This window comes from Onychostruthus taczanowskii, unplaced genomic scaffold, assembly GCF_017590055.1.
Source record: "Onychostruthus taczanowskii isolate IOZ18803 unplaced genomic scaffold, ASM1759005v1 scaffold176, whole genome shotgun sequence".
In the NCBI taxonomy this organism is placed as follows: domain Eukaryota; kingdom Metazoa; phylum Chordata; class Aves; order Passeriformes; family Passeridae; genus Onychostruthus; species Onychostruthus taczanowskii.
Genome location: NW_024498973.1, coordinates 699,674 through 708,126, shown reverse-complemented (window position 1 = coordinate 708,126; position 8,453 = coordinate 699,674). Strand labels below are relative to the sequence as shown.

General features: G+C 48.1%; 1 protein-coding gene across 3 annotated transcripts in view; it reads left to right on the top strand.

The window, feature by feature from the left end:
* Window positions 1-8,453, top strand: part of HDAC4 (histone deacetylase 4) — a 170,913-nt gene that overhangs the window by 178 nt on the left and 162,282 nt on the right. The window contains exon 2 of one of the 3 annotated variants that reach the window (XM_041400236.1): window positions 7,542-7,681. The exons of the other annotated variants lie outside the window; for them this stretch is intronic. The gene's annotated coding sequence lies outside the window, so the exon portion shown is untranslated. The remainder of the gene's footprint in view (window positions 1-7,541; window positions 7,682-8,453) is intronic. 3 annotated transcript variants of the gene reach the window in all.

The following is an 8,453-nucleotide window of genomic DNA, read 5'->3' as shown; positions in this document are numbered from 1 at the left end:
GCGGGGGCGACGCCCGCGGCGGGGCCCTGCGGCGCCGGGCGGGCCGCGGCCCGGGGTCGGTTCTTCCATCCTGTCCCCTCGCGCCTCCTTGCCTTGCCCTTATCCTGGGAATAACGCGGGACTTGGGGAAAGTTTGCGTCCTCTCGCCCCGTTCCCCGGAGCTGCCGGGCTCGGGCCCCGCGGCACTCACCTCCTCCTGGAAAAAAAGCCCCAAAATGGCTTTTTTTGTGCCCGCGAGGAGCGAACGGGGAGCGCTGCCCTGGGCAGCGCGGCGCTCTCGGGGAGCCCGGCGGTGGCGGTCTCAGGTCGGAGGCCTAGGGCTGCAGCCTCGCCGGCAGAACTGCGTTTTTGGGGGTTCGAGGAGGGATGAACCACGTGTGCCGCTGCCAATCCTCCGGGCTCGGCTTGCGCCGGGCGAAGCGAAGCAGAAGGAGCCGGGCTGTGGGGCTGGCGGAGGAGCGCGGCAGAGGGAGGTGTTGCCCGGCAGCCGCATGTGGGTTTTGCTGCAGGGATTTATCAGGGGAAGATGCTGCGCGATCCCCGCACTCCCCCGAAATGTTGCCCGCCGGCCCAGATGTGCTCTCCGGGGTGTCGGTGACAGCTCGGCGGAGCAGATGGATTTACATAACAATAATTTGACGCTGTCAGTGCTCGGCGCTGGGCAGCGGCTGGACGGGAAGGGAACCTGCCTTTCGCTCAAAGCCCTTGCGTAATTGTGTTGTGCGCCCACTCCGCGGCCGGGGAAGGAGCTGCTTTCGGTGGGGTTTTTGCCTGTCAATAGGCTGTTTTGGCAGATTTGCATAAACCAGGCTTGTCGTCGCTGACGCCCGTACCGGGAGGATTTCGTGTTCCAGCCTTGCCTCATATTCCGGGCTGGATTACAGCTCTGAAAACGCTCCCAAGGAGTGGGGATCCGTGTCGGGAAGGTGTGGGTGGATTCAGGGTGTGAAAACGCCTTATAAAACCCTGGGATGGGGCGTGCGGCGAGGCATTGGCTCTCTCCCGTCCTGGCGCTTCTTTCCCACCAGGCAGCACGGTGCCGTGCTGGTTCCCTACAGCTGCATCCCCTTGTCCTCACAGCGCTGCTTGGAGGCCGGGGAGATGGAGCAAGCCTTATTCTGGCCCCGGGAGCCACAGCGAGTGAATGATCCCCTGGCCAAGGCGTTTTGATTTACTGGTATTATGCCCTGTCAATAAATGGGGCTCGTGCTGCATTTATTCCCTGCCCTCAAAGTGCTTCGCTCGTTGCCAAACCTACCTGGAGTTAATTATCCGAATTGTGCTTTTCTTTCTTGCTTGTTGTTGTTGTCGCTGCAACGGCAACATTTTTAAAAGCTAAGGAGCTCTGAAGTTTATATAATAATCTGGTTCTTGGCCGGGTTTCCTGGTGGGGTGTTTTTTGTGTGTGTTTGTGTGTGTGTGTAATGCGGTCGGTCGCGGCGCTGAGTTTTAATTGTTTCTGATGTTTCCAGCACCGCTGCTCGGAGTTCTCAGCCTAAAAAGCTGCCGCCGTCGCTCCGCAGCCTCGCTGGAAGAGTTGAGGGCATTGAATTAAAGAAAGCTCAGCTGCTTGTATACAAATATACGGCAATTACAAGGCAACAAAGTTATTACAGAACCCTGCTGTCGCCATGGCAACACGCTCACTCAATTACATTTGGAAATGTAAAATGCCACCCAGTTAGAGTAAGTTTTAGTGACTGCAGATTTTCTGGGTAAAGTGAAATGTGGAAGACGCAGCTTTCCAGGATTCTCTGCTTTTTCCCTCTGTCCTTGGATGGCGTGTGCATCTGACAGATTCCCGGTGTTGATATTAAGCTCTGCCCTTGGTGATCTAAACTTAGGGAAAAAATATCTTTAAGTCTTCACAATTTTAACTTTGCCACCCTGGTTTTTTGTTTGTTTGTTTTACTTCAGGACTTAGCTTTAGAAGGGAGACAGATTAGAGAAAGCATTTTGAAAATCAGCTCAAAACACCAGAAGAATTTGTCATTTGCTCAGTGGGATGGAGGCGTGGAAGGAAGGCACACTTGTGGCATGAAAAGCTTGTATTCCCTTGGGAGGAGAAGTCGGGTGGGCAGCCTGTGTCTGTGTGCTGCCACCTCCTAAAATCTCCTAATGGGACTATCCTAAAGCAGAGGAGAACTGCCAGATGTCAGTTACCAAGTTCCTGAGGAGCCCAGGGAGTGTCCAGGGCGGGACATAACAGGTCCTGGTGTGGGATGCCAGTGGCCTCCATAGTGGAAATTAGTTTCACTTTCTTGCTTGCCTTTTGATGGTGAATCACCAGGAAAATAAAGAAAGGCCAGGTTGGAGAGGGCTTGGAGCAACCTGGGATAGGGGAAGTTGTCGCTGCCCATAGCAGGGCGTGGAACTGGATGGCCTTTAGGGTTCCTTTTCACCCAAACCATTCCAAGAGTAAATGAAAACAGTAAGGATAGTTTCTTGCATAATCTTTGTGCTGGTGAAGATGCAACTCTCTGCTGTGCTTATGTTTCACAGGCAACATCCCAGTAATGCAGGAAAGATAAAAAACAGCAGTGCAATAACAGCAGGAAAAGGTAAATACAAGAATGAGGGGTTTTTCTTAAACTAGTAGTGATGTGTTTACAGACGCCTGGGGATTGATGAACTCCTGCAGAAGTTACCTGGTAGCAGGACCTGATAGGAGATATTTAGGTAGGAGCAGATGGCAGTGGGTTGTCTTGAAGAAACATGTTTTGCCCAAATCTTTAAGGGCTTGAACTCCAGACTGCCTCCTGAGCCCTTAGAGCATCAGGACTGTGAAGGTTTGCATGTCCCATGGACCTGTGTTAGCTGAGGGATGATTTTTGGTGGAGGCTTTGCCCAAGTTGTCAGGTTGTTCTGCTTTCAGCACCAGCCCGTGACATGCCAGCCTCGTGGTTTGCCCACTCCTGGAGAGCAGCAGCTTGAGCAGAGTAACTGCAGCCCCACGGTCAGTGCCTGTTCTTCTGGCCATACAATCATGGAATAGGTGGTGTTGGGAGGCACCTTAAAGCCCATCCCATCCTACCCCTGCCACGGCAGGGACACCTCCCACTGTCCCAGGCTGCTCCAAGCCCCAATGTCCAACCTGGCCTTGGACACTTCCAGGGATCCAGGGGCAGCCACAGCTGCTCTGGGCACCCTGTGCCAGGGCCTGCCCACCCTCCCCACGCAGCCTTCCACCCTTCCTCCCATGGGCAGAGGTGGAAGCACAGGAGCTGCCTGTTTATAACCTGCTGAAAAGCTGTTGTTGAGTCTTCAGCCTTAAACCTCTCCATGGGACTGCAGGGGTGAGGAGCAGGACTTGTCCAAAACAAAGGTTAAAATTGCCTCTGGGTTTGGCTCAGTTTGCTCTCTTTATCTCTCTTTCAAATGCTTTGTGCTTTCTGGGGAATAGGCCTTTTAAAGCCAGTTTAAGGTGTATCTGTGATCCAGAAACTTGCTGTGGTACTTGAAACTTGTCCTCGAGGTTCATTTGCACGTTTCAAATCAGGGGAAGCTGCAGACTTTCTATACCTGAAGTGCCCAAACACCTTGCAAACAAAGTGTTGTGACTAAAACTTGCCCATAAAATATGTAAGATGAGATAAATCAAATATTTCAGGAGTTTTCCTTCATCTTCCAGCTTTCCCTCATGCTGGTATGCCACGCTGTGCCTTTGTAAGGTCACTGTAACCAGCTGTCCCATGTGCTGTTGAGGTTACCCTGGGTCAGTGTGGGCTAAGTGATGCTCCCTTCAGGGTTTGAGAACTTGAGTGCTCACTGCCCAGCTGTGCCAGCTTAATCTTGGGATTAAAACGCTTCTTTGGTGTCCTCCTCCAGCTAAAGAAGTGTTTGTGCACTTCTTGGCATTGTGTATTTATATTTATGTATTAAAAAAATATGAACCCCAGCTCGGGACTGTATTTCACTCATCTTGTACCCATGGCTGAGTATACACAAAGGAGTTTATTTGCTCAGTGGGATCTGTTGCTGGCCTGTTTCAAATGGCAGAGCTTGTCCCAAACCACAGGGAAATATTAATTGAACATTTTATTGGGCCACTGGTAATGACATTTGTTAAATATTTGCCAAGTATTCTTCTTGCTGGCTTCTTCAGTGGTGTCACATTCTACTTTGTTGCTCTGCCAGTTCACCTTTAGCTTGTTTCCAGTTTTCCCATCACGTTTCCATCATCTTTTAAAATCCTGCTAACAAGTCTGTGTGGGTTTAGATTTTATCAGAGTCCTGCTGGAACCCCTTGAGTTTTTGCTTTTGTAAGGATGTGTTCCACTGGGCAGAGAAGCCAGTGAGATTTGTCTTGTCACTGAATTCACAATTGCTTTTCGGTTTTGAGCCCACTTCCCTCATGGATAGCTTCTCCTTTTCATTTACCTTTGCTTCCAGCTTCCCCAGGTCCAAGCATGCTCCAGAGCCATGCAAGGTAACAGAGCAGTGCAAGGTTCCCCTCTCTTGCTGAGCTTGTGGGGGAAAAACCCATAAAAATATGTGTGTTTGCCTCAAATAGCTGAAGCTGACAAACAGCAGGAACACTAACGCTGTCTGCTTTAATAATTAGAAATGTAGCAATATTGGTAACCAGTAAAAGGGGTAAGCAGTCTTTTAAAATATTAAAGTAAAAGCTGTGTGTGATGGGGGAGGAAATGGCTGTTAGCATTTTGGGTTGACTTAGGTTGTCTCAAATACATATATATATGCGTGTATATATATATATATGTATGTATATATATATAGCCTATATTGGATCCTTGGATGAGGGACCTCCTCAGAGCCCTCCTGTAATTAATGCCACTTGCATTTTGATTGTGTTATGCACAAGCCCAAAGTGGGCCAGGTTTACTTTCTCCTGCAGTGGACCGTGTTGATAAGGCAATATATAACAGATGATTCATGAAGTGCTGCTTGTCATTGCCAGGGCTCCTTGAATAGTGAGCAGATTTTGGGCAATGTTTCTTCACCGGAAAGATTTGGGCAGTTTAAACTGAGAGGAGGAGGAGGAGGAGAGAAAAATCTGCACTGTATTTCTGGCTGTCTTAAAGGAGCTGCCTCAGAACATTTAGAAGAAGTTGGTGGGGGGAGAACGGGTGAAATAAAGGGGGGTAGAGAAGCAGGAAAGCACACGGAGGTTGCATAATGATGTTGAAAAAGGGAACAATTAGAAAAGGACTGTAAAATCTCTTGGAAAGCTTCTGTGGTTTTTCCTTTGCAAGGAATTGCAGCTTGGCCTTCCCTTCTGAAAACTCAGGCATTCATTACTGGGCACATCTTGATCAGCTCCATGTTTTTTAGCTCATTTTGTATTGGCTATTACCTCAGAGAAGTTTGATTAAAATGTGCCTCAAAGAGCCATCTCCCTGTGCACAGGAATGTGTGTTGGCTTGTGGTCCTGGGCACACTCAGCCCTCTGCCCCCCTCATCAGTGGCTGAACCTCTGTTCATCACATAAGAAGCATTTCAACCCCAAAAAGTTGCAATTTGAAAACTGGATCTTTGGGTCAGGAGAATCTTTTTTTTTTTTAGTTTGGCCAAAATTAGGTTATCTTAATTTAGTTTGGTTTTCTAATAACAAGCCAGTTATTTCATCTGTCTATGTATCTATCTGTCTGTATCTGCTGGAAGAAGAATTGTGTTTCAAGGGTTTTATTTTCTGCCATCACAGGATAAAAGAACGTTCAGGAGCTGAGCACCTCGGCCTGGGTTTTGGCAGCACAGCAGTGTGTTGTTTTAAATGTCTTTTTAAGCATGTCACTCCTTCATTCCGGAGAGCAGTGACATCCAGCTGAACTGAACTCCATGTATCTTTCATGAGCAGTGAAAAACCCTGATATTTCACATGTAGGAAATAATTCACTTTATTAATTTTTCTGGAGAAGTGGCGCTTTAATGAGGTGTCTGTCAGCGAGACTTAATTACAGTTAAATTCTGGGAGCATTAGTACACTGTGTCTTGTTCCGTGTAAAATGAACTTCCATTTGTCACGTGAGCATTGGTTTGCTGATAGAATTTGTGTTAACTGCACTTTGAGGAATAGCAGTTACTCATAACTGGGCTGTCCCATCCTTCTCCTGCCTGGATTTTCCTGATGTGCTCCAGCAGCTTATGTTGCATTTGCTCAGGGAAAATAATGCTCAGGTTGGTTTTGGGGTTGTGTTGACAGAATTTCATCTCCAAGGAAGAGGTGCTCAATGTGAGCCTGAAATAAGGAATTGATCCTGGTGTGTGCTGTTCCCAAGAAATTCTCAGGAGTGTTTTTCAAAGCATTTGAAAGGTTACATTTTCCCCCGTGGGAGCTACAGTTACCTAGTCCTTGTTACTGTTTGTGGTGGGTTCTGGTGAAATCCTCAATACAGGCGCTTCTCCTGGAGAGCCAAAAGCATAGGCTGCCTTTTACTGCAGGTCCATGTGCGTGTGGAGTGGTGAGGTTTGCTCCTCTGCTCAAATAATGTGCACAAGAATGGGGGGAAATTGCATTTTTCACACCTTTGTAACAACGAGGATTGTGCAAACTGGAAGAGTCTGTGAGCTCTGACCTTGGGAGCTCAGGGCAGGGAGGAGTGGGCAGGTAATTGTGAACACTGGTTTGGAAGGAGGTGGAGTGAGATGGAAGATGGGCTGTTGGCCTTGACTTTGGATGCAGTGGGTCCAGCTGCAGACAGACAGGGATGCAAAGATCATGGAATGCCCAGGAGCACTGGAAAGGGAAGAGCTGTGTGCAGACTGTCTGTCGGGATGGGTCCTGAAGGAAGAATCCCTGGGTAAAACTGAGCTTTCCTGCATGCTGGGTTATGTTTTACAGCACTGCATATGTGGGACTCATGTCTTCAAGTGAAGGCAGTCGTTTTCTCCAGCCAGCAGAGACTTGTAATAAAAAGAAATTGCTGTCCCCAGTGCTGTGGGTGAGTCAGGAGAGGGGATCTGTCCAGGCACAGCGGGAGTGAGGTCCCCAGGATGGTGACACCGAGCTGGCCTTGTGCAGCACAGCGGGGTGTGTGTCTTGCTGGGAAGCCTGGCTTATTTCTTCAGCCTGCTTGGGGGAAAGGCAGCACAGAATGCTTCAGAATAACTCAGAGGAACCTGGATCATGTTTCTTGTGGAGGTCTTGCTGGAGGGGATGAAGGCTGGCACGTTTTTAAGAAAGTGAAGTGCAGCTTCCTGCTGCCGTGCCAGGGAGATGGTGCAGTTTGAGTGTGGTTTGTGCTGTTGGAGCATCTTCAGGGGCAGGGAAAGAAACAGACCTGGCTGAGTTAATGGTTGAACTCGATGGTCCTGGAGGTTTTTTCCAACCTTAATCATTCCATCAATGTGAGCAGGGTCTGCTCTGTTGGGTTGTTGCAAAGCTCAGTCTGTCTTTGCTCCCTGTGCAAAGTGGTTCTTCCTCACTACCTGGTATGCATGGGAAAAAAAATAAATAAAATAAATTACTCTCCATGTGGATTCTGTTGTGCATTTTTCCTCCCCAAGACAGATTTCTTGTTTGAGTCAAATAGCAGGGCTTTGGTTGGGAGGAAATGTTCTTTACTTACTTGTTTCCACAGCTGATACCTGCTGTCAGAGCCTGGTGGAGGCTGAAGGATACATTTGAGTCAGGATTGCCTCTCACAAGATATTGACCTGGAAGGATGATCAAAGGAGAAGGGAGAGGACTAGAAAGGAGTATTTATTCTGATTGTACATGGTAGGTACCTAATGCTTCCTTGGGGGCTGTGTTTGCCTCTCCTTTTCAGGCTTTTCTTCATCCCCTTTTTCATCCCTCTTCAGCCTCAGATGAAGGCTTTGAGGATGGGCTTAATCATAATAAGTGAATGAAATATTTAGAATTAGGAAAAACACTTCCTGCTTGAAGCTTTGCAAAAACCATCAGCTTGTGACAGGAAAAAGCAATCTGAGGTTTTGTGTTATAAATTATCGAACCTGCAGAAAAGCTGGAGACTTCTGGGTCAGTGGGCAAAAAGGCTTTATGTGATTTCAGGGCAGAGTGTGGCTCTGTCACTGGCTGCTTTATGCCTTGGAGAAGATGGCCTTGTCATTGCAGTCTTGTTCAGGAGGACATTCTGTGAGCTGTTGACAGTAGAAAAGCCTTTTACTGTGCAATTTTCTGAGCCATCCCTGCAGATTTTGGGTGGATTTACACAGATTACATGGTTTTGTGCATCTCAGTTGCTGTGACTGGGTGTCTCTTACTGCTGTTGCCTCTACTAAGTTGTGTTCTGTCAACAGAAAAAGGTGGTGGTGGTACCTGCTGGATCTGATTCTGTTATTCTATAATTGCACTGAAACAACAAGCTATAGTCAAAAGAAGGCAAATATTAGTATTTAGAACTTGAAAACCACCTCTGACCACAGAAAGCTGATGATAAACCTGAGCAGGAGCCTCACTTTCTACATTGGGGCACTTCTCCTTGTCTGTATTGGTGGTTAAGACCAGCAGGGATCTCCCCTTTGCCTTG